This window comes from Saccopteryx leptura, chromosome 2 (assembly GCF_036850995.1).
Source record: "Saccopteryx leptura isolate mSacLep1 chromosome 2, mSacLep1_pri_phased_curated, whole genome shotgun sequence".
Taxonomy (NCBI): Eukaryota; Metazoa; Chordata; class Mammalia; order Chiroptera; family Emballonuridae; genus Saccopteryx; species Saccopteryx leptura.
Genome location: NC_089504.1, coordinates 352,146,779 through 352,174,387, shown reverse-complemented (window position 1 = coordinate 352,174,387; position 27,609 = coordinate 352,146,779). Strand labels below are relative to the sequence as shown.

The 27,609-nt window shown below is 37.4% G+C and overlaps 1 protein-coding gene across 2 annotated transcripts in view; it reads left to right on the top strand.

Moving 5' to 3' along the window:
- CA10 (carbonic anhydrase 10) overlaps positions 1–27,609 on the top strand; it is a 498,781-nt gene that overhangs the window by 121,332 nt on the left and 349,840 nt on the right. The gene's annotated exons all lie outside the window — the stretch shown is intronic.

The window sequence follows — 27,609 nt, the reverse complement described above, 5'->3', positions numbered from 1 at the left end:
GGTTTTTCATATGGCTAGTTAGTATGGCTCAGTAGAGACAAGAGAGCAATATATTTTAAAGAAAGTTCTCTGAAACCAAGAACTTTTGAGGGCATTATTATATCAGTCTCACAGATCAAATACCCACCACTAAATTCTGGTAAAGAGCTTCCATTCATAAAATGGCTTTGACCAGCTGCTCTCCAAATCAGTGCAATAGAGCTCTCCCCGACCAGATGGAACACTCATCATGTCTACTATTAGCAAAGTGCTCTAAAGAACCATAATGTTTTGTGAATATATTGCCAAAGACACATGGGCTGGAAACAGTGTGTGGCTGGTAGTGAAGCCAATCACTTGGCTTGGGGCGTGGCCAGGTGGACTGCTCACCCTTTTCACTTCAATGAACTTTGTAAGTTACCTATTACTCATTGCTTCAAGAATACCTCTCAAGAGGTAGATACCTAATGGAGATTAAGATTTTTTTTTAAGATTCCGGTAAGCTCATAATTAATATTATGACAGTAGCGCAGAAGCATAATGATGTGTAGAGTTTATTTTGGAAGCAGAATTTGTTTTTATGGCTTTATAAATGATTTTATTAGTGCATTTGCAGAATCATTAAGGTTCCAAAGGGTCAACTAATTTATTATGTTATACATTACTACATTTTATAGGGGGAATGATGTCTTATAGGGTTATTCACAACTTTGGGGATTTATAAATGTCCAGGTTTTAATGTTTCTTAGTTATTTACTTCAGAACAAATTGCTAATATATCAGTAAAGTTCAAAAGCATTAAGTATTTGAGTCTAAAGACTTTTATTTTTTTAGACAGGTATAAGATTTGAATAAGAAAACTAAGAGCCTTGTGTTTGACCTGGCTTTGAGATGTTTGAGAACAATTAGCAAATTCAAGAATAGAAGAACCATCGTGCCACCAAAAATTATTATTTAAAATTAAATTTATTGGGATGACACTGGATAACATAATTATATAGGTCTTGGGTGCCCAATTCTCTAACACATCTCTGTACACCATATTGTGTGTTCACTGCCCCCATGTAAAGTCTTGGTTCATCACCATTTATCACCTCTGTACCCCCCAACAATCACCACACTCTTGTTCATGTCCATGAATCTTTTATTGTTTTGTCCTTTTTGCTCAATCTCTCCTCCCCCCCGCACCCAGCCCCACCTGAACTGTTGTCAGACAGCTCCCCATGTATGAGTCTGTCTCTGTTTTGCTTGCTGGGATGTTTTGTTCATTAGGTTTCACATGTGAGTGAAATCATATGATACTTATAATTCTATGACTGGCTTATTTCACTTAGCATAATGCTCTCTAGGTCCATCCATGCTGCTGAAAAAAGGTAAGATTTTCTTCTTCTTTATGCCCACACAGTATTTCATTATGTAAATGAGTCACAGCTTTTTATCCATTCATCTACTGATGGAGACTTGGGCTGTTTCCAGATCTTGGCTATTATAAAGAACTCTTCAATGAATATAAGGGTACACATATTCTTTGGAATTAGGGTTTCAGGATCCTTAGAGTGTATTTCCAGAAGTGGGATTGCTGGGTCAAAAGGCAGTTCCATTTTTAATCTTTTGAGGTTAATCCATATTTCTTTCCATGGTGGCTGCACCAATCTGCATTCCCACCCACAGTGCACAAGGGTTCCTTTTCTCCACATCCTCACCAACACTTGTTGTTTGTTGATTTATTGATGATAACCATTTTGACAGGTGTGTGTGAGGTGATATCTTGTTGTGATTTTAATTTGCATTTCTCTGATTAGTGACATTAAACATCTTTTCAAACGTCTGTTGGCCATCTGTATGTCCTCTCTAGAAAAGCTTCTATTCAGGTCCTTTGCCCATTTTTTAATTGGATTCTTTATTAATTTTGGTGTTGAGTTTTATATGTTCTTTATAAATCTTAGATATAAATTTCTTATCAGATGTATTGGTGAATATGTTCTCCCATTCAGTGGTTTGTCTTTTCATTTTATTGATGGTTTCCTTTGCTGTGCAAAAACATTTTAGTTTACTGTAGTCCCATATGTTTATTTTTTCTCTTATTTCCCTTGCCCAAAGCAATATATCAGAAAAATATATTGCTACAAGAAATGTTTGAGATTTTACTGCCTAAGTTTTCTTCCATGGTTTTTATGGTTTCAAGTGTAATATTTAAGTCTTAATCCATTTTTAGTTTATTCTTGTGTATGGTGTAAGAAAGTATTCTAGTTTCATTTTTTTTTTTTTTGCAAATATCTGTTCAATTCTCCCAACACAATTTGTTGAATAGACTATCTTTACCCCATAGTATGTTCTTGCCTCCTTTGTCAAATACTAATTGACCATATAGATGCATGTTGATTTCTGGGTTCTTTATTCTGTTCTATTGATATATACGTATGTCTATTTTTATACCAGTACCATGTTGTTTCGGTTACTGTGGCCTTGTATAGTTTGATATTAGGTAGCATGATTCTCCAACTTTGTTTTTCTTCTTCTAGATTGCTGTGGATACTCAGGGTCTTTTGTGGTTTCATATAAATTCTTGGAATATTTTTTCTACTTCTATGAAATACATCATTGGTGTCTTGATAAGAATTGCATTGAATCTGTAGGTTGCTTTGGGTAATATGGACATTTTAATGATATTAATTCTTTCTATTCATGAACGCATATATGCTTCCACTTATTTTTGTCTTCTTCAGTTTCTCTCTTCAGTGTCTTATGTATAATTTTTAAGTACAGATCTTTTATATCCTTGGTTAAATTTATTCCTTGATATTTTATTCCTTTTGAAGTAATTGTGAATAGTATTATTTTCTTGCTTTCTCTTTCGGATAGATCATTATTGTTATATAAAAATGCAACTGATTTCTAGATATTTTTTAAAATTTTTTATTTATTCATTTTAGAGAGAGAGAGAGAAAGAAGGGGGGAGGAGCAGTAAGTATAACTTCCACATGTGCCTTAACCAGGCAAGCTCAGGGTTTCAAACCAGCAACCTCAGTGTCCCAGGTCAACACTTTATCCACCGTTTTGTATCATGAAACTTGGCTAAATTTATTTATCAGTTCTAGTAGTTTTTTGGTGGAATCTTTTGGGTTCTCTATATACAAAAGCATGTCATCTACAAATAATGGTGGTTTTGTTTCTTTCTTTCCAATCTAGATGCCTTTTATTTCTTCTGCTTGTCTGATTGCTGTGACTAGGACTTCCAGTACTTTATTGAGTAAGAGTGGTAACAGTGGACACCCCTGTCCACAAAAGAATATTTACTGACTAAGAAACAGAGACCAGAAGAGAGAATGTGATTTCCTAGAACTGCTCACATTAAGGGTCAGAGTTTGATCAAAAAGAGGCTAAAAATACGTTGGTATTTTGATAATTTTATACTAGAAATAGAATTTGTTTATTACTTAGAGATGTGATTTATGTGTCACTTTGTAAAACAAGAACTAGACTGGGTGAGAATAAATGCTATCTGTCATTACTTCATTCTTGGTGGGGTTTTTTTTTTTTTGTTGTTGTTGTTGTTTTTTTGAGGTTATCTCTGAAGTTTTCCATGCCTCAATTTCTCGAAAAATTTTGAAAAATTGTTACTATTTATGAAAATACTTGGATTTCTTTGAAGAAATAGTGTAAAAGTAAGGTAACATTGTGCCATGTCAATTAATGCAAAATTGAGAACTTTATTTAAACTAGGTCTTGGCTCTTATCTCCTTTCAAAAGCTATAACTCTCTTTTTAATGTTTAAGGCACAGAATTGCTGGAGTAAAAATGTCTACTGTTGACTTCTAAGAAAGCACATACATGTGTCTTTTCCATAGTGTTGGTTATAAACCACAGACTTGTTGAAATCAGTAAGATATTACACTTACTCCAAAAATACACAGCTGGGTTTTTTTTGTTAACTGGACAATGTCATTGCTCTGACTCCTGAACAGGTTAAATACTTCTCTTTGTACCTTTTGGTTTAAGAAATTATGATATGAGAAATTTGTTTCATTAACTCTTAAAAAGCATGTGCATATATAACATACATAGTTTGCAATCAACTTCTAAAGCATAACATAGGGAAATTATATACTTATCATGAGGATTTATTCTGGTGCTGAAAACGAAGATATTAAATTATACCTTAAGAAAAAGCATAATTCAATGAATGTTTATGATCTGTAGAGATGGGTAAATTGCATTGCAAATGATAAATGAGTTTTCCACATGGAAATCTAGGAATAAATCATTATAAGTAGATACAGTATTCTGATTTATTATTATAACTAAGAAGCAGCCTCTTGAGATGTACATGTTATTTTTAGTGGTTGTCCTGGTAAGAGACAGTTAACTTATTTATGTGTTGTTATTATTTTCTTTTCCTCTAAGTATCTACTCTGCATAATTTTAGAAAAGAGATTATTCCCTTAGAATAAAGGTTCTTTGCACATGAAAGTAAGGAATAGATGCTAATTTTATTGGCTTAGTACCAACACACAGTTCAAAGCTGATAAAATTCAACGGTGTGCTTGGAAGGTTTCTTTCTCTGCCTTTCCTTAAAGAAAGTCATTGCATCCAAATGTGCCCATTTCCCTTATGTGTAAACTGTGTGTATTTTATATTCTACCCAAGTTGCAAAGTTCCATATCAAACCTTCTGTTTTGAACTTCTCTTACTCCTGTATCACTGGAAAAATAATGAACATTCATGTGTGTGTTGTTCATCAGCTACTCTCCAAAACTATAGCCTAAAAATTATTAAACAGGATAACAAAAGGTTTCATCTATACTCATTGTTTAACAGACATGCACATGACTTGTAGGTCAGGGGCTATACGAGAGTCTGAGGCAACAGAATGAACAAACTGCAGCCTTGCCTTCAAGGAGATTACAGTGATGTGAGAGAAACAACTATCTAAACTGGCAGTCACCATGTAGTGTCGGTGTGCTTGGTAGAGAGAGGACAAGGTACCATGGGAACCCACAGGACAGACATGTAAACTGGAGTGCATCTTTGGGGAGCCAGGATGCTTGCCACCGTAAAAAAAAAGGTGGTGAGAAAAGACTTCCAGGAGGTGAAGACGCTCAAGGTGAATCTTGAAAAGTATAAAGAACAGGTTATGATATCCCTATGGCAGGACTGGCAGGTGCAATGGTCCACGGGTTAAAGGGAGTATATTCAGGGACCAAAAAGGAGCCACACAGGTTTTGTTGCGTGTTCTAACTTGCTTTTTTATTTTTTTGCAACCCTTTAAAATGGTAAAAAAAAAAAAAAACATTCTTAAGGGTTATACAGAAACAGGAAGGCTCAATCTGGATTTGGGCAGGGGACAGTTCCCTAATTTCTGGTATAAACAATAAAAGCGCCAGCATTACACTGAGACTGAGTGTGGCCTAGTGGAGGGGACAGCTAACCAAAAGGGACGTCCCAGACATGCCAAGTATGGGATAAGCATCTTATTTAATATTAGCTTGTTCCGTCTTTGGAGCCATATGATAAGTCAGGTATGATAGAGGTTCACTCTTAAGAATCATGCCCACCACATCCACAGCCCCTTGGTCATCTACTCTCTGGGATTGAGTACCCGTTTACCTGCTATGCAACATGAAGCAGATAGTTGAACCTCTCTTGATCTTTAAACCTCGGTTTCCTAATCTCTAAACGAGGGATATTGTTATTGCCTTTATGGGGGTTTTTCTTGTTGCTGAATGAAGATTAAATAAGCTAATATGTGTAGACAGTGTCTAACACATCACATATACTCCATACATATCAACGTTGTCATTATTGGTCTTTCTTCTGTCACTTGCTGTTGGTCCTTGTCAGCACTTGGTAGCCACATGACCTCTACCGAGCCATTTATATACTTTGTGCTTATTTCTTCTTGAGCAAAGTGGTAATAATAGCATTTCAAGATCACCCCAACTGAGGACCCAGTGAAGGGAGCTAGCAAAAGTCAAATAATCACACCAATTTAAGAAAGAAAAATTGCCGTTTATTTACTCTTACGTGCCCAGCTTCAATCTGAGGTCTCCACACCTATTATCAATATTTTCTCATGGCAACTGCTATAACGTGGGCATTTTGACAAGTGTGGGCCCAAACTGTGAAAACACTTGAAGGAAGTGAGGAGTTGCCCGCACGTGTGTGTGGGTTTGTTGCTTTCACTGAACATACACCCGGCGGAGACACTCAGCAGCCACGAGTTCGCTCTCAACCTTCATCGTCTTCCGACACTTCCCACAGGTGGCTCCGGGCTTGAGCACGCCCTTGAACTACTGTTCACTCATGAAGTTTAAGATCTTACTCCTAACGATGACTCTTATCTTCACAACATTATCTTTTTATTTAGCTCATGACTATCCATATGCAAATGACCTATTTGGTAATTTACCTGTGAACAAAAAGCAACATCCCTTAGCACAATTCTGGGTCACCCTCACATTCACCGTAGAACCACAAAGGATTATTTACAGGTTAAGAGACAGTGATCTGAAGAGAGAAGGTGATTTCCTAGGATCGCTCACATTATGGATCAGTTTGAGCAAAGAAGAAGAGCTAATAGGAGCCATAGAGGACAGGGGGTTATGACGAGGATTGAACCCTGTGCAGTAGTGGGGGCTGAGTAGACAGTCTCTGGGCCTGGGTCTGGGGCCTCAAGTCTACCTCCAAAGCAGCGGACAAGGAAACATGGATATGAAAAAGGATGAAACAAGGACAAAATGAACCAGCTAGAACTCAAGAGAACAGCCAGAAGCCATATTAGTCTCTCACTACTCCCCAGCCTTCGACTTTGAGGATGAGATTATCTGAAGGAAAAGCCAGCACCCTTTCTTCACAGAGCTAAACGTACATTGAAGGTGCAGCAGGAAGGGAAGGTGCCGCAGGTCTGGCCACTGTCCGTGCTAACAACACGAGTCCTTAGGTAAGCAGCAAAGTGTCTGAGCTGCAACAGTGCCTCATAACCCTCACTAACGTTGGCCGCAACCAAAGGACACGGCTACTGCTCCACCCTTGCCTTCCACATCCTATGCGGAATGTGCCTTGTGGCCCATGACAACTGAGAACTTTGCAGCAAAAGGAATTTTGGGAAATGCAATTCCAGTGTAGCTAAATTGACACAACACATATCCTCCAATCTCAGTAAGGATATGGTGACCCAGAACTTGAATTTGTTTTCCATCTTTGCCCAGAGATTTTCCCACAATGCTCTGCTGCTTCTGAAGTTTTTCCTCTACACACTGGAAGTAATAATGCCTTATTCATAGAGTGATTGCCCAAAACAATGTTTTTTAAGTACCTCAAACTATGCTTGGTGTTCTAAAAAGTGCTATTTCTTTCTCTCCCCCCCCCCATGTCTATTTAGGGACCAAGAAAACATAATTAATTAGCAAGGTAAAGCTTTTGAAGGAGAAAAACATATTGTATTCTTCAAGACAAGTATGACTGAATTGGAACCAACCATTAGTTTAGATTATCCAGGCCATTGATTCCCATTACTAGTAGGGCTAATGGAGAGTAAGTGACAATTTCACCAGACCAATTTAGAACCTGGCTTCAGCTCCAGTTTATGTAGAGTAGAAAAAAAAATGTGTGATTCCATATGGAAGAGAGAGAAAAGGGGAGGAGAGACTCATTTGATTACTCTCAGCTCGTGGCCTACCTGACCCCACTGGGTGATTACCGAGAACCATTCTGTGACCAAAATTAAGTTGATTAAAACCAGAGGCCTGCCACTGAAGTGAAATTAAACCATGCAGTGTGATTTTAATACCAGGGTCTGTCCCTGCGGTGTGTTGCATAATAGAAACCAATTGAAAAATATCCATTAGGACAAATAAATATAAATAAATTGATGAGCTGTAGAGAAATTGGGCCTGGGGGAGCCCACAGTGAAAGAAAGTACTTTCAGAGTTGAAAGCAGCATCTTTTAATTGATAAAAAGGAAACGGGATGGAAGAGAAATACATCAGAGGGAGGGTGGGATGGTGCTATGATTTTGTGAGGTCGGTGTTTTATGGGATAAGGAATTCCCAGGGACAGGCTTAAAAGAATGTAAAGTTAAATTTATCCAGGTCTGACTCCCTCCCTGATGGATTGCAGGAGGGCAATATTTGTATCCCATCCTTTTCTAGATGTTCTTTCTCTTGTCTCTAAATATCTGTAGCTCCCGGAGTCTCTACATGTAATTGAGCATAAAGTTATTTCACTACTTTTATTGTTTCCTTTTTTATCTCACCTGTTAACCCTTCTTCTCTAAGATACAGCCATGTGGTGTGAATGAACCAAAAACAGGGGCAGCCGTGGCCTCTGTAAATGCAGAACATAGTCTCTGACCTGGGTCCCCACTGAGAGGGATAACTGAGCCCCTCTCTGTAAATCCTTCGGCCTTCTGCCCCAGGCTGGGTGACCTGTCTTTCCCCTTGGTAACATGCTGCTCTCCAGGTTTGCCATGTGGTGGCCATAGTTTCCAGATTCTTCTTTCCTTGTGGTTTCCACTAGGAAGGTGACCTTGGGTTTGCCATTGGAGGCTGACATGGTTACAGCTGCTTCTACTGACTCCTTTCTGTTTCTCCGAGTGCTTCGCTCACAGGGAGTGAGGGGAGGCGATGTCCTTGCTGCTGTCAGTGTTGTTTGATGATCCCTGGAGTACAAGGAGTTTCTTAGAGCATGCTCTTTTAAATACGAGAGAATTTCTCCCAGGTTGAGTCAGATATTGTTTAATTGTCTCCATATCGTTACATATAAAAACATTCCTTCCTCACCAAAAATCAGTGTTTTATGAAAAAAGTCTGGAGCTTCTACCTCCAGATGAATTTTTTGTCCTTCAGAGAGTTTGGGGAGAATTTTGCTGAGCTTGATTGGAAATTGGCAAGTTTTTTTGTTTTTTTGTTTTTTGCCCCTCTTTCGGGATTTCCATGTGGGTCTTCCTACAGACAAAACTCTTGGAAACCTCTTAGTGACACATATGTGTAGATCCTCACCAATAATTGATTTTTTCCAGCAAGCAGACCCTAATTCCAATGGACATGTTATCTACTGGGTTTTTTTTAATGCTTTTATGTCATCTGGTATGAGGCAACGTAGAATTGTACTCATTCAACACATTTATTGAGACCCACTCTGTGCCAGGCTAGTGCTGGGTAGGTCTGGATGAATAAAACAAAGGCGTCCCTATCATTATGGACTTTATAAAATTGTGCAGAAAAAGACAAGAGACATGATAAATATGTAGTGATAATTTAAGGTGCTAGAGGGGGAAAGGACCAGAATTCTATGAGAAGGATGACAGCAGGGATTCACCTAGGAAAGACATCTAGAAAGATTTCTTGAAGAGTTTGAACATAAGCCAAAATTTTGAAGGATAAGCAGAAACCATACAGAGAGATTGAAAGTCAGGAAATTTAGAGTATAATTCAGTCTCTGTCACATAGACTCTCTGTACCCCAGGATGCACTTGTTGGCTATGAAAATGTTAGATATTTTGAGAAATGAATTAACATCTTTAAATCCATAGAAAATACCATATTTTTTTGCTCCATAAGACGTACCTTTTTCCCCCAAAAGTGGAGGGGAAAATGCTTGTACGTCTTATAGAGCAAAAAATATGGTATTTTATTAAATACTTTAACACACCATTTGGTTCAGAATATTTTTTTTCTTATTTTCCTCCTTAAAACCCTAGGTGTGTCCATGGTCAGGTGCGTCTTACGGAGCAAAAGATACGGTAATTGAGCACAGTATAGGAGCTCTGGCAGAGACATTTTTACTACGTGTGAATGTTTTGTGCTTGGCTGAAGTATGGTCCCCAGCTGTTATTGGAAAGTCAAGTTCTTGCCCTCATATGAGATGACCTACAATTGTTGGTGAGTGGCCATCTAGTAGACTGTTGCAAGGTGGGTGCTAAAAAGGCCAAGTTTGATTTACTGGTTAAGAATTTTTCCCAGGAAGTCGGAGTCAGGAAGAAAGGTATGGCAAACAGAGAAAAGGTATACTCAGATTTGCAGGCAAGTGAAAGAACATGGCTCGTTGAGAGAATCGAGAAAAGTTTGGTGAGAATAATGTGGGATGTGAGTCTGAAGAACTGTGTGAAGACCAGACTGGAAAGTATATGGGTCATGTTAAAGACATTGAACTTGATCTTGTGGACAAGTCAAAGCCAATGACAACTTTTGAATCTGTGCTGCTTGTGATAATGAGTAAGGACTTTTCGAAGGGAAGAAAGTATTGGCAAAGAGGTTATTGTAATTGTTCAGGTCATTGACAACAGGAAGAGATGTCCAAGATATTTTTGAAGTAGTAATGAGCATTTGATGTGAAAAAGTAAAAGAAGAGATGGGTATGACGTTTAGTGCTGGAACATGATAAATGATTGCACTATGAATGCTCTTAAGGTACGTATCTCCCTCTGCAATGAACATCTGCTGATGTTTGCCTCTCTTGGTTGACTGGGAGCTATTCAAGGGCTAAAAAGCTTAATTTATCACTGAATCCTCAACGTGGCTATCAAAGCATATTTGAGGAATTCAGTAAATAATAACCACTATGGTTAAGCTTTTAATAGTTGCATTTTAGTGAATGCAAAGGTGACTCATTTTTGACCTTATAATGGTGAGTTCTGAAGGCTCCAGAGAGATGGGAAGCTGATCATTCTCTTTGACTCTTTAGGTGAATTTATTTCAAGGAGGAGAAAAGTGATCGCTCCTAGGGAGGAAGAAATGTAATATGTGAGGGGACACAATAGCTGACCAAGTTTGGTTCCACTGCTAAAAGGCAGCCATGCGAAAGATTTGAAAGCAAGAATGAGACAGGAAATGAGTTCTGAAAATCCAGCCATCTCAGTTGGATCAAACTTAGTGCTGGATAGAGACAGACAGAGAACCTCAGCACAAAGAACACGTAACTTTCTCAGATATTAAAGAAATTTTGGTATTAGCCTCAGCTCCACTTCTCTCCATTTATATACTCTTTGTTAGACCCAGTTCCCTTAGTTAGGGAATGTCACTGATGTAGGGGTTGAATATAACTTTAATGGACATCTTCCTTTGGCCTTCTGAGGATTTTTAATTTTTTAAATGGTTGAACAATATCTTCTCTTAATGATGTCTTCTTCAATTAGTTGGTTAACCCATTATTTACATAAGGGTGTTTTTTGTTTGTTTGTTTTTTGTGTTTTTAAGAAATGCTGGGGCACATAAACAATTCTTAGTTGAAAATCCAGCAATTGTGTTTCAGGCATTTTATTTCCCAAATGTATTTAATTATTTGCAATAAGTGAAGCACAGCATAAAAGCAATTAACAATTATAATTAAATAATGACTTTTTTCTAATAATCCGAATGCTGAGTGTTGGGCTTTATTTACTTCTCTTGGTTGCTTTGTTTGCATTAAGTATTTTATGAACTTGAAATTTGAAACATAAAATGTATGTCATCTTACTCCTCTGAGATAGCTTTGCATATCAGTTGTGAACTTGACATTAGCTTTATTTCATTTCTTTTAATGTGACTATACCTGTTGTTTATTTCTGGGTTGCTATCACATTCAATTCCATTTAAGTATCTTCTGTAGGTCTAATGTTTGGCAAACCATGAGAAGGTAATTGACTATATGTCTTACAGTTCTAAAGTTGGAATGTCTAAGTGGGTAAGTGCTAACAAGGAACTTCTAAGAATTTACTTAGCTATATGAGAAATAAGATTGTCCTTTTCAACCTCAAGTATCAAATCAACACGTGCACTGTCTTAAGGAGAAGGAATGCAACATAAAGTAATGGAGACTTTATTGAAGAATCAATAGTTGTAAACAATACACATTTACTGAGATCTATAGGAAAAACATCGTTGAGTAATGAGAGTTTAGAAGAAAAATTCTGGGAGGTGAAAGTTGGCAGTGTCTCTAACACTGTTTTCAGAAAGGAATTCCTGGCCCCACCTACTAGAGAACAGTTCCCCTTGACAGACAGAATCCTACTACGGAAATGGATGCATTCAGACAGGTGTTTCAGGATCAGATGTAATAAAATATTTAAAGCACTCAATTCCCTTTGCTTTGAGTCCATGCTTAAGTAATCTTTGATTAAAATATATCTCTTTTATATACATTTTCCATAAGAAAACTTCATGGTAGGCTACCAATCTCATGAATGTAGTCTGTAAATTAGTTATTCAAGTCCAGATCTCTGTAGCACTGATAAGAGAAAGTTTCTGGACTTGCCAAGTAAGAAGCTAGACCATGATTTATAGTAAATTCACCAAAGCAGCCTTCCAGCCTATCTCTCCTGGAGAGAGACCAACCTTATTTCTCACAATTGATCAGAATTTCTACAAACTCAGTAGAATGTGTCTTGAACAAACTCCTTACATGAGAGTTAAATAAATTAAATCCCAGGCTAGGGCAGTGACTTGACAAGGATCACTACGAATTTGGTCCTTTGCCAGATATATATTCCTTCCATTACACCCTGTGCCCTTGTAATACAGCATCATCCTTAAGGAAGTAAGGAAACAATTCAACAAATCGTATCTAAATCATAAGGGAAAACAAAACTCCTGGTTATGTGTTAGTCGAATTCTTACTCTAGTACTTCGGTGGATGTTGGGTCTCTATGCCATTTAATTCAACCTGTGCTCTTTCTCTTCCTGCCGATGGAGTCAGGACGTGGAAAACTCCCCACCTCACCTTTCAAGATTCATCCCATCTGTTACTTCCGATTTCAAATCTCTCTCCACTTCTCCAGTTAGAGTTAGTCACTCCCTTTCCGGCCCATTCATTTCTCTAATTCATACTTATCACATGATATTAAGTGTCTATATATGTATTTTATTGCCTGTGAAGACATGAGCTCATCTAAAAAGTAACCAGGTTTTGATTACCTCTGCATACCAGTACCCATGGTGGTGTCTGGCACTTAGCAATTTCACATAATAGAAAGGATGGATCAACAGACAGGGAAGGAAAGGAGGGCAGGAGAGAGGAAGGAAACTTGAGTGAATTGTCTGCAGCAAGAGGCTGCTGTTTTCTCAACAGAGCAGTTATTAGAATTCCAGGAGAAGATGCAGGTGCAGAAAATATTGGCAGAACCACATACACGGCTCGAAACACACTAATTTTCTAGGCTGATATGGACGACCCTGAGTTACATTCTCTCCCTATTACCTTATGCAGAATACAATGATAAATTATTAGACTTTTTTTTCTTTTTTTTTTACTTTCCACAGTGGATTTAAATAATATTCTTAGAGTGGTGGAGGCTTTGGGAAGATTTTGCCCTTGGTTACGCAGATGCTAATCAAGAACTCTTGGTTCTCCAAAGTGACCTCAATGTCAAATCTGAAGGGTAAGTCAGTTCCAGTGATAACTGCGATGCTACATCGCTTGAACAGATGGGAAGGAATCAAAGTGTATGCTTGAGAAGAGGTCCTTATGACATTCAGTGTCAGAGACAACAGTGGGTGCTAATCCAGCAGAGCTAATTCTGTAGCAGAGAGTGAAATATTATTTAATCAGCAGTGTTTCATACATAATTCAATTAACTGCCTTCACTCATCAGTATTAATGAGAACGGGAGCCTGGATTAATGTGCAAGAGTCTCATAAAGGAGCTCCCAGCCTACCTAAGTGCTGCCAGAACTCAATAAAGTCCTGCCAATCAAAGTGTGGTGCCTGGACCCAGCGCCTCAGTGCACTGGTGTTACAAATTATCCTGAGCGCTTCTTATTGTTTCCCAATCCTTTAGTTATGCTGATCTCTGCACTAAAAGGTTTAATTAGTGTATGGGGGAAACAGGTAAGGTTGCCTGCCGCTTCCTTGACAATGGGTATTTAGCATCCAGTAAATAAAGTGGAGTTTTTTGTAAATAATTTTAAGTGGCAAGTTCCGTTTTTTCGTATCTGTAAATCTCCGTGATTGAGTAGGAGACAAGCAGTGGGGTTATAACAAACTAAAAGGCTGCTTTTATCTCGAGAGGCTAGTGAGGGTGCCGGAGGACCTGGTGCACATCTATCCACTACCTGGCCATCTTTCAGCTCAGCTTATGAACTTCAAGATCCCTCATTTTGTCCCATTCTCCTCTGGAGTCAAATATTGGAGAACAAGTGATCCTGATGGACAGGTAATCAGGGCCACTTGAAAGAACTAATACATCATCATTACTGTAGGCTTCTCAAGATGAATGAATACTGCCTGTGTATTATGGTCAATTTCCTAGTTTAGAAAGTGTGTAGAGGACTCATGCCTCATGTGGTTTAACACTATGCCTGAAATTAGAGAATGGACTGCAGTCACTCCAGCCTTTATAGCATTCATTTAACTTACAAGTTCAATGCTGATGTGTATCAGGACTGGGCTAAGCTGTCCATATAGAGAGGGAAGACAGTCACCCATCTCAAAAAAGCAAAACTCTATTGCAGGAGACAGATAAATGTGCAAGGAAGAAAATAATGATGATGATGATGGAAACGATGGTGATGATGAGAGCCAACTATTAAATATTTAACTCCCTGTCGGCCACATGATATATTTAATAATTTAATTGGCATAATCCTTGTAAGAGAGATATAGTAACTCCATTTTTATAGAAAGTAAAAATGAAATTTATTGACATCATGAGACAGTGGTTGCCTCCACAGAAGAGGGAAGAGAATAGAATTGAAAAGTTCACAACTGTATTGGAAACATTTCCATGTCGTCAAAGACCAGAAACTTGAATAGGATGACAAAAGGTCAACATTCATGGAATCTGAGCGGTAGAAGCATGGGTCTTTTACATCTCTGTATGTTTTGAAGTGTTTTATAATAACAACACTCGACTGTCAAAAAGTGACATGAGGCACGGTCTGCGATAGAGGGTCCCAGGGGAAGATGAGATGGAGTAGTGACCAAACCGTGGGATTCATCAAAAATTTTCCATAGACATTGGAGAAATGTGTCATCAACAAAAGACATTGTATAAGATGCCCAAGAAGGAAGACAAAAGTGACCCAAACCCTGGTCTAGAGATATTCATGGTATAATTGTTAGGAAATAAAGTAGAGCAATGTTTACAAATATTATTTGGTTATGACATGCATCTGAAGGGTAGATGTGTCTTGGAAGGGAATGACATGGAAACGTTGCAGTTGACCATTGGGAGGTCTAAGATCCTGATACTATCAAGTTGAAGCCTCCAAACTCCTGTGGTTAAGTAGGAAAAGGATTGCAGGAGAATGGTAACATGATATTATTCATTAAGTGCCAGGCTCTGCACTATTTTTTTTTTTTTCATCTCTTTTATTCTCAGTTAATGCTATCAGAAACCCTAGGAGGTAAGAAAAAATTGGCACATTATTATAGATAAGTCCTGAGACCCATTAGGATTAAGGATCTTGCTCACATTTACACAGTTAAAAAAAAAAGTAAGGTTCAGAGATTCTGAGCAACTTTTGTCCAAGGCACAGAGCTTTTAAGTAATAGGAAGTGTTTCACACCATAGTCACCTCTACACTCTTTCAAAGCGGAGCAGACTCCTCTCCCTGTCTGTGTTGTTAGGGCAGGTACTGGAGCCAGTCACGAGGCAGGTGGTTTTCTGACTTAGCAGGGTCTCCTCAGAAAGGCAGCTGGACATTGACGGCCAGCTTGACCATCTAGCAAAGGGCACAAGGTGCTTCCTTACCCACAATTCCACGGCCTTGAGAGCATTTCAGCCACTTCCATACGGTCAAGCGAGAAACAGAATCAAAAGTGCCAAGGGAAGAAAAATTGAACCCTTTCCAAAAGGCAGGCACGTTAACTGAGGAAATACAAGTGGAATTAGATTGCTTAGATTAGAACAAAGGACACGAGAACCCAAAAAGAGCATCAATGATGTGTGTGTGATAGAAGTTACCACCGGATATCAAGAAGGCGGTTGTTTGAACTTGGCATTATCCAAGCATCTTACTTTCTCCCTTAAACCTCCCATTTATTTTATGGTCATTTCAGTAGTTTTCACAATTTTCACTTGTAGGATTTGGACCTGTTAGATGATCAGTTAGATAAAATTTCTCTTTTAATTATTTAGGAAGAAGCATTTTCTAAGCAAAAATTTGCTTGGATCGTATCCATGACTTTTATAAATACTTGTGTTGTATTACTGTGAAATTATAGAGACAAGGCTGGTACATAGGAGGTGCTTTGACCACAGCTTGCCGGACTGTGAAAATGACTGTGAAAATGTTTGCTAGCACCCAGGAAATGGGGGTCATGAATAATGGAAACCGGGCATTCGGCCCTGGCAGGACAGAGCTAGGAGAACAGAAAGGAGTCCCCCCTTGTATGCTTTCATCTGGTGTGTTGGACAGATGTTATGGGACAGGGATGTGTTAGAGATGGTATATGCCCTTGAAGAACTGGGTGTATCTCAAGTAGGAGAGACAGGTATTTGATGGTTCAGACTCAAGACCCTGGAGGTAGGCTAGTTGGTTTCAAATCTTAGCTCCACCAATTACTTAGTGATCATGGGCACCTGGGTCTTGGGCTGGGTGATCTTGGGCACATTATATAACTTTTCAGTGCATCTGTTTTCTGCTCTGTAAAATGGGCATGATAGGACTTGTAAAGTACTAGTGCACAGTAACCATCACATAAGCGCTGTCTGGAAATAATAGAGATGGAGAGAGAGAGAGAGAGAGAGAGAGAGAGAGAGACAGACAGACACTAGTGTAAGGAAACAGGTTAGGGAAGCCCTGTAGAAACTCTAGCAGGGGTCGTCAAACTTTTTATAAAAACCGCCCACTTTTGCAGTGCTGGTCAACCTGGTCCCTACCGCCCACTAGTGGGTGTTCCAGCTTTCATAGTGTGCGGCACCTTGAAAGCTGGACCACCCACTAGTGCAAGGGAGGGACCAGGTTGACCAGCACTGCAGAAGTGGGCGATTTTTTATAAAAAGGTTCGACATCAAGGCTAGAGGAAGATTGAGTTGGACAGGGCAGTGCTGCTACTTAGCATGTGGTCTGTGAACCAGCATCATTTGACAACTTGTCGATTCCGATTCAGTAGGTCCAGGGTGTGGATTGAGACTGTGCATCTCTTACAAGTTCCTCGGTGATGCTAAGAGCCGCTGATCTGTTCCAAATAGAACTTCACTGTGCAACCTGGAAGCCACGAGCCACACATGGCTGTTGAGCACTTGAAACGCCTATGAGTTGAGATGTGCTGTGAGTGTGAAATACACACCAGACTTCAAAGTTTTAGGGGACAAAAAAAGATAAGACCAGGCAATTCAAAATGATATATGCAGCTCCCGTAGTATTTCTTTCGGACCGTGCTGCCCCAGAATATTTACCAACAGGGTACACGATAACATGTACATCTCCTTAAGTCTATTTACTTAGGAATGGACACAGGCAGAAAGTTTGATATAACGAATGTATACTCTTGAGTAAGAGTCAGGGGGAACCCGATATTTTAAAAAATAATTTTCATTGTTTTATTTTCTATTGCCACTGTATTGCATATTTATCACAGAACAGTGTTGAAACATAGACACAGAAAATCCAAAATTAAATCACCCACAAACCCATTTCATTAAAACAACCACTCTTAGCATTCTGCTTAATATGTATTCAATATTTGCATGCATTTTAAAATATAGTTTTTAATCTTCTTTTATGAGACTGTTTTCTCACTGGTATTCTAAAAACAATCCTCTCTTGGGTTTTCTCCTCGTTCATTGTTACTACTTCTCATTCATTTTCTTCCTTCATTTCTCATCATCTTCCCCACCTACTACACTTACATGTTTAAAGTTTCCCCGATTTAAACCCAACTCTTGATTCTCGATTTCTGGCTCTTACCCAGGTTTGTTTTTGTTTTTGTTTTATTCACTTTTTTAAGTGGTTGTCCCTAGAGTTTTTAAAATCCATTTAGAACTAATCCAAGTCCACTTTCAAACAACAAACACCGCACCTACCACTTCCCGGGCAAGGCGAGTACTCAGAGCATGCCCAGTTCCGCTCCCCCAATCCTTACCATGTTGCTGTTGCCCATTTTAGTTATAATCACCGAATACATCCTCGCTATTATTATTTCAACCCAATGGTTATCTGTAAAGTAAAAAAAATAAATAAATAAGAAAAATAAAAGACTATTTCTTTTAGATTTTATTTATTCATTTTTAGACAGAGGGGAGGGAGAGCGAGAAGGAGGGGAGGTGCAGGAAACATGAACTCCCATGTAAGCCTTGAGACCAGGCAAGCCCAGGGTTTTGAACCGGTGACCTCAGCGTTTCAAGTTGATGCTTTATCCACTGTGCCACCACAGGTCAAGAACAGATTCTATATAACGTTCATCCTCTTCAGTGCTCTTTTTTTCTTTACGTAGATCTGAGTTTCTGACCTGTGTCATTTCACTTCTTCTAAAGAACCTTTTTAGTACTTCTTGGAAGGTAGATCTGCTGTTGACAGATTCCCTCAATTTTCATTTTTCTTTTGAATTTCAATTTTTAGGTCTTTGTGCTTTACTTCTCTTTTTAAATTAGCTTGGTGAACACCATCGATTCCTGTGTTTTTATTATTGCTGTTATTCTTTGTCCTGTTAAAACAAAGTATCAGATGTAGTCTAAACATGAGCCTTTTTTTTGTCTTGTTTTATTATTTTTTACTTTTATCTGGTACATTGAAGATTCTGAATACACATTTGTTAAGTGGATTTTTAAGTGAATCCTCATGCTATTTTTTTGTTCTTTTTGTGTGTTCTTAGGTTATGATTTATTAATATTTAACAAATAAGTAGATTTATTAAAAAGTAAGTGGATATAAACTATATTTTATAGGTGAAATAGGTAATATTTCAGTTATTTTATGGATAATCTTTAATTACAGTTTGGTTTCCTTTTTGGCACACTATTAATGGAGGGTTTTAATTTTCAATAGCTTGTTCTTGTTTCTATTTTAGCCAGTCCTGCATTTTTAGTTATTTATTGAAAGTGTTTGTGGTTTAAAAATATATGGTATATTTTCACAAATGTTCCATAGATACTCCAAAACTATTTCAAGGGAATTATTCACTCACAGAGAATCACACACCCACATCACTCACAAACATATACACATATTAGACTAACTATTAAGATTACATTCTTTAGAGCCTCCATTTTCTTCCTTTGCTTTGTCTTTTTAATCAGTCAGCAACTGAGAAAGAAATATGACCTTCTCTTCTACCACACTGTTTCCTGAACTTTCTCCCTAAAACTTCCCTGTATTCACTGTCATTTTGCTTTATGTATTTCAATGCCATAATATTCAGTCATGGTTCTAATTTTTTTTTTACCCATGAAATTATCTTCTCTTTGCAGTTTAATGCTTTTTGCCTTAACTCCAACTTCGTTTGCTTTTCATATTGTGACATTGACTTTCTTTTTGTTTACGTTTTGCTCTGTGTATTTTCTGTTCATCATGTTATTCCCTGAAATTGTATACACAGCCGTAGATGGGTAGATGTTTATTTTTTGGTAAAAGGTGCACTGTTTTTTATTAAGTTAGCTGCCTAATGGATTCAGAATCCATTTAAGGTTGAGAAGTATTAGAGTAAGAATAATATGGGGAAAACTAACTGAAAGGCAACTGCTGTGATATTTACTAATCACGGTCAACTCTTACATAGAGACTTAATGTCAGGACTATTTGCCAAAGAGAACAGAAGTCAAGGAAAATCTCTTCTTTCCTTGTGATCTCCTAGGCTTAAATATTGGGCTATTTCTGCTTTTGATCTACTAAATTCCTCTACACCTTCTCCATCAGTCTCGTTTCTTTCTATCGGTGATATTTTGCTTCCCCTCTGTATATCCACCCTCCTTTCCTTAATCATTCTTTGCCATATTCCAACCACAAGGCTCTTATAATCACAATGATGAAGGAAGCATGTGACAAACACATCTGGTACTCCAGAGGAACATGGCAGCACATATGCCCTAAAAATGGTCTTGCAAACACTCTTTTGACCTTACACAAGGACAAGCCACGAGACAATAATCCTACTGTTAAGTGTTCTGTGTTTGTTGGCACAGCTTAAAAATCTGTATCTATGTACATGCATGTTTACATGTATATAGATATTGATATAGATTTTTGATTATGAGGGTATGAGTGAATAACAAATAGTCATTGATGTCTGATTCCATTGTTGAGCAATTAGAGTTTCTTGTTGCTATAGCTGTTTTTGCTAAAATTTTATTTAATTATAATATTCTTTACATGCTTTATGTATAGCTACAGGCAGTGTCTTAGTTTGTTTTTCTTTTACATAAGATATTTTTTATTGATTAATTTTAGAGAGAGAGGAAGGGGGAGAAAGAGAGAAGGGGAAACATCCACTTGTTTTTCCACTTATTTACGCATTCATTGGTTGATTCTTTTTTTTTTTCTTTTTTATAAAAGAGAGAGAAAGATAGGGACAGACAGACAGGAACGGAGAGAGTTGAGAAGCATCAATCATCAGTTCCTCGTTGCGACAACTTAGTTGTTCATTGATTGCTTTCTCATATGTGCCTTGACTGCGGGCCTTCAGCAGACCGAGTAATGCCTTGCTCGATCCAGCAACTTTGCTGGTGAGCCTTTTGCTCAAGCCAGATGAGCCCGCGCTCAAGCTGGAGACCTCAGAGTCTCGAACCTGGGTCCTCCGCCTCCCAGTCTGATGCTGTATCCACTGCGCCACCGCCTAGTCAGGCCATTGGTTGATTGTTGTGTGTGCCCTGACAGGAGATCAAACCCATAACCTTGGCATATTGAGAGGATGCCCTAACCAACTGAGCTACCTGGCCAGGGTCTTTTACATAATATTTTAAATTTAAAAAAGTAAACAAATAAAAAATGAATACATATGCAGTCATCTCACACACACACACAAAAAAAAACAACCTAGAGAAGCTAGGATCCATGAAAAGAAATAGGCCTGCCATCGTTTTCGGAGTTATTTAAGCAGAGTTTATTATTGCCAATTCAAGTCACTCTAGGTGCAGGTAATTCATTGAGATTTCCATGGTACTTTTAATATTGCACAGTACAGTGGAAGAAATCAATCAAACAAATTAGAAAGCCTGATGTGAGAGAGGTTCTGTAAATTAATCTCCAATTTGTTTTTAGGAGAGAAAGAAAAGTTATTTGCGATGACAGGAAGCCCTCTCTATTATGAGTGTCCTAGACGAGCTCTTGAAAAGTCGCTCGGGTTTCCTGATGCCCAGAAAGCTGACGGGGAGCATTACACATGGAGGCATCGGGACAGTTCATTTCACGGTGGATAAGTAGCATGCGCTGTAAAGGGGGGCCACGTATAAAGCACGAAAGAGTTTGGAATCAAGAAAATAGAAAATACGTATATATATTACTTCCTCTGGCACAAATGAAAGCCCGTTCACAGATGTGAAACCAGGTTAGGCTGGAGATAAAAAGCAATATTGCTGCAGGACTCAAGTAAAAAAAAAAAATCCAAAATGACAATAGCTTGAGCTGAAATTATCATCATAAAGTTGACACCTAAACAAATGATAGAGGTGATGGTGTTCCAGAATCTCTGCTTCATCTAGTTCATTTAATGGCCCTTCATCAAACATTTCTTTAGCACCTACTGTGTGCTAGAGCACAAGGACATAAAGATTAATATTACAAGGACCCCTCCCCCACTCTATAGAAAAAATAGCGATGTGAATAAATACATTTAAAATATCTCGAAGAAAGGCTGTGGTGTTTGCACAGCCTTGAGTGACACTGGAACTTTAACCAGCAGGGAAAGGGGGGGGGGGGGGAGAACATTCCAAATAGAAGGAAAGAGCTAAAAGAGCCCAGTGAGTCTTGAGCACATGCATAGCTTGGAATAGCCTTGGCAGTTATCAATCAGTTCAAACCAAGGTTGAGCTTATGAAACTAGAGTCTCCTTTAGTATTTTTTTTTCTTTCTTAATGCTTTATTCATGAAAGCTAGAATGAATCAGGGCATTAAATTTCCTTCCCTGGACACCTTTAACTTATAGATGCAAAATGCTTCATAACATTGGACCAAATATAGCTGAATATACGGATAGACCCCGATTGCGCAATTTAAGTCAGCCAAGAAACTGAGCAAGTCATTATGGAGCATGGTGATCAGGATCTTTTCTACTTACTCACCTCCAAAGCCACCCCAAGGGAGCTGTGTATACAATGGACACGCTGGCAAATGTTAAACACCAGGAAAAACAATCGCTGAAAGACGCAATGCCTGTGCTATTTATGCATGATCTTTTCCTGATGTTTACCTAGCCACCCCTATAATAGTTCTAAGTATTGCAGGAAAGAGAGAGGAAAAGTTCAAAGGAATTTTTTATAGCCTGTCAGTGAAATTTTAAGTTAAAATTCATAAATATGACGCTAGCTCTATATCTGGTATTTGTTTAATTTCTTGTAAAGCTGAATAGCACTTTTCCAAGCATGCCACAAGTTCTTAATACCTTTACATATTATGGTCTGCTTACCTGTAGGATATCATAGGAAAAAGAGGCAATAGAATAATTCAGTTGATTTTTGGAATTCAGCCTGCTCCTTCGTAAACATTCAAATTAGTCCTTTTGTCTTACGAGATATATCCCCAATGGTAAGACCATTTTCAATATTGTCAAAATCTGCTGTTTTATTATTATTATCATTTGATGTGTATCTCAGCCACAGAAAAAAAAGGGAAGGAAACTAAATGCTGATTTGAGGAAGGCAGAAACAAATAGCAGTTTCTATGACTAATCACATGTGTAGCCCTTTAAAAAATTGAGATATCTATATACAAGCAAAATGCATCTGCATTAACGCTAAAGTTCAGCAAATTGTGACAAGTATAAACACCTAAGTAACATACCCCTATCAAGATAGAGAACATTTTCATTACCCTAAAAAGTTACACTGTGTACCTTCACAATCAATCACACCTCCTGAAGACGGGACCAGAGTTCTGATTCCTTTCACCATAGATTCGTTTTGCCTCTTCTAGAGCCCCATGTATTTGAGTCATTTACTATAACCTCTTTTTCTGTTTGACTCTAATGTCTTTGAACTTCATCTATGTTGTTGCATGTATTAGTAGTTCTTTGCCTTTTATACCTGGACAATAACAATATTCCATTGTATGACTACATCACAGTTCATCAATTCTCCTGTTGATGGTTATTTGGGGAATTTTTAGTTTGAAATTATGATGAATATTTGACTTTGGATGATGGGTATACAACATAATCAAATGTCAAAATAACCTGGAGATGTTTTCTCTGAACCTATGTACCCTAATTAATCAATGTCACCCCATTAAAATTAATAAAAAAATTATGATGAATAAGATGGCTATGAACGTTTGTTGATGAATGTTTTTGTGGTCACGGATGTTCATTTTTCTTGGGTAAATACCTAATATTGCAAACTCTACATCATATAGCGAGTATATGTTTAACGTTTTAAGAAACTGCCAGAATGTCTTCCAAAGTGATTGCAACATTTTATCCTGACATCAGCAATGAATGGGGTTAGACTTGTTCCACCTCCTCACCAGCCTTCGGTGTTGCCAGCATTTTTAATTGTATTTATTCTATCAGATATGTAGTAGTAAACCACTGTTTCTTATTTGCATTTGCCTGCTCATGAACGATGTTGAATACTTTCATATATTTATTGTCCATTGGTATATCACTGTTTTTTGAAGTGACAGTTCAAGACTTTTGCACATTTTAAGAAATTGGGCTATTTTTGTATAAATGAGTTATTTACTTATTCTGAATACGTGAATCAAATTACATTAATATAATTTTATATATTTAACCAGCCTTGAATTCCTGGGTGAATTGCTATATACTCCATTGACTTTAACCCTAAATATCTTATGCTTTAGATGATAATGTAAATGGCATTACTGTTTTTATTTTTCCAAATGCGTACTGCCATTAAATAGGAACCCAATTGCTTTTTCTATATTGGTTTTATCTGGGTTACTGATAATTTGTTTTTCAGTCTGTCAGAACTAAATCTTTTGTCAGGATATATGTTTTGCAAATATTTTTCCCATCCTTACTTGCCTATTCACGTTAATACCAAGGCCTTATAAGGAGCAGAAATTCTTTTGTTTATACTGCTCACAAAAATTAGAGGATATTTTATCACTTCATATTTATTTTGAAGTATCCCCTAATTTTTGTGAGCAGTATAGATGAAATATAATTTATTAATTTTTTCTTTAATGTTTAGTAATTAATGTATATGAAGAAATATTTGCCTACTTCATGTTCAAAAAAAATTCCCTTACATTTTCTTCTCTTATTTTTATGGTTTTAGCTAGCCTACGATCCAACTAAAATTAATTCTTGTTTATGATATGAAGTAGAAACTGAGGTTTACTTATTTTTTTTCCCAGATTGATATTCAGTTGTATCAGCACCATTTGTTGAAAAGTTTCTTTTTTCTATTGTATTGCATTGGTGCCTTGCAAAAAAAAAAAAAAAAAAAATCAACAGAACATATAAATTTGGATCTATTTCTGGAATCTAAATTCTGTTCTATTCATCTACTTATCTATAAATACATTTATATCAAAAGTTTATTTTTTTATTATTGTGGCTTTATACCAAGTTTTCTTAAGATTGTTCTGGTTATTCCAGATATTTGCATTTCTATGTAAATTTTAGAATGAACTTGTTTGTTTCTATTAAAAATACAAGACTGCTGGGACTTGGCTTAGAAGTGCATCAAATTTTTAGATCTATTTGGAGACAGAGGACTTTTTAAATAACACTGAGCCTCCCAATTCCAAAACAAGGTATACTTTTCCATTTCTTTATGCCTTCTTCAATTTTTCTCAGCAGTGTCTCAGGTGTCAGCATAGAGCTCTTGTACAGCTTTAACTATATTTAATTACATTTAACTTTAAAGATTACACTCTGTGTGGTATTGTAAAAGCACTTAAAAATGTTTCAATGTTTATTGCTGGTATATGAGAGCCCAGTTACTTTTACTCTAATAATTACTTCCATTGTATCGATAAATTTACTTTTTAGCTTGTCAAGTTTTCTGTTGCTGTAGGTTTCTTTGGATTGTATGTATACACAAGTATGACATCTGCAGATAAGGATGGCTTTCCTTTTTCCTTTACAATCTATGCAGTGTTATTTGTTTTTATTGCACTATCTATTCTAGGGTCTCTAGTAAAATCTTAAATACAGTGTGTCTGTAAAGTCATGGTGCACTTTTAACCGGTCACAGGAAAGCAACAAAAGATGATAGAAATGTAAAATCTGCACCAAATAAAAGGAAAACCCTCCCAGTTTCTGTAGGATGAGTGGCAGCATGTGCACATGCACAGATGATGACATAACACTGTATACAGCGGAGCAGCCCACGGCCATGCCAGTCGAATTGTGGACGGTACAGAGGAAAATTCAGTGTGTTCTGTGGCTTGCTAAATTCGAATCCGTGACCAAAGTGCAACATGAATATCAGCATGTTTATAACGAAGTGCCACCACATAGGAATAACATTAGTCGGTGGGATAAGCATTTGAAGGAAACCGGCAGTTTGGTGGAGAAACCCCGTCAATGACGTGTCTGTAGAGGCTCTACGGGATAGCTACCTAAGGAGCCCTAAAAAATCTGTGCGTGAGCCCACATCGAACTGCACTGAATAGGTATGAAACTGGGAGAGTTTTCCTTTTATTTGGTGCAGATTTCACATTTCTATTGTCTTTTGTTGCTTTCCTGTGACCGGTCAAAAGTGCACCATGACTTTACGGACACACTGTAGAAGTACTATCAATGGAGCTCTGTGCCTGTTTCTAGTTCTTTGGAGGAAAAGGTTTAATATTTCATAATTAAGTATAATATTAGTAGAAGTTTTTAGTGGATGAATTTTATTAGGTTGACTATATACTTTTATATTTCTATTTTGCTGAGAATTTTTCTATGATTGAGTGTTAAATATGATAAAGAATAGCTGTTTTGTGGCAACTGAAATGGTCATATGCCTTTTCTCTTTTAATCTTTGTGCTAAATGCCAATAATTGAATTTTGTATATATTAACCAGCCTTAAATCAGTCTGGACTAAATAATGCTTATTATATATAGCCTTTAAAATTATATTAGTATTACACACACACACACACACACACACACACATATATATATATATATACACACACACTAATATTTTGTTAAATATTTTTGTGTCTAAGTTCATGAAAGGTATTGGTCCTGTTTGTGATGCTGTTGTTCTGTTCTTCTTATAATGTGCTTGTCTGGATTCAGTATCAAATATATGCTAACTTCATAAAATGAATTGAAAACTGGTCCCATCTCTCTTATTTCTCTGAATAGGTGGATATAAAATTAATATCATATATGCCTTAACTATTTGATAGTGTTCATCAGTGAAGGCCTGTGAGGGAATTTTTTAAATTATATTAATTAATTTATTCTGTTGCTATTATTTCAAGTGTACAACTCAGTATAACACCATCTATAAATCACATCATGCCTCCATCTGTGCCCCATACACAATTTTTAATTGAAATTAAATTTCTTTAATGAATACCAGATTGATCACACTTTCTATTTCTTATTGTATCAGTTTCGCTAAGTTGTCTTTTCTGGAATTTGTCTGTCTTATCTAGGTATAGAATTCATTAGCATAAAATTGTATATAATTTTTCTTTCTGATCTTTTTAACGTCTCTAAAAATTTTCTCTCATTTCTGATAATGATGGTTTGTTTTCTCTTCTTTTATTAATTAATCTTACTCGTTAATTTTATTAACCTTTTTAAACAATGAGAAGTATTAACTCGTAGTTGCTTCACTCTAGTTGTTCATTCATTGTTTGTTGTATGTGCCTTGGCCAAGCAAGACCAGGGTTTCGAACGGCAGCCTCAGCATTTTGGGTCGATGCTCTGTGCCCTGTGCCAACACAGGCCAGGCTCCCATTGATGTTTTCATATGACGTGTCATATTTTCCAGCTTCACCTCCTAGTAATCTTCTCAAAAAATTCTATGTCGTATATTGTGGTTGACTCATACTTAGAGTCCATTTATTATTATCTTTTGTTAACAGAATTGGCTCTTTTTTTTTCTGGGACTTAGTTAATATAGTGGATAATCAGATTTATGCTTGAAACGTTATCTGAGACTTTGTAAAGATACAGCTAAAGGAGACTTTAGGGCCAGTGCATCTGTATTCTGTTTGTGCTTTTTATGAAATTGTAATTGAATGCTTGGTGCATTTAGCGAGAGGTCTTCCAACTGTGAATGACAGTAATTCCAATGTTATCTGACATTATGCAACCTTCAGAGACTATTAAGCTCACAATTCCCCAGAACTTACTCTCTAACAGACCCCATCAAGTCCAGCCTTGCCTGTGTCTAGGGGACTCCAAGGCAGATTGCTGGAACCCGTGATCTGTGGAGCGGAGCTCCCTCTTCTCCTGCACCTTGCCCCGGAGACTCCAGCCTTCTCACCAGCCCTGCAGCCCATTCTGTGTTTCCATCGCCCGGTTCAGAATGCCGTTCTCTACCTGCACTCCATTGCTGTATGTCAGGGCTTGGAACAGACCTTCTCACAGGACTTCAGGGTAAAGAGAGAGCTCACTTTGTGTGTTTTTCTTCTCTCAAAG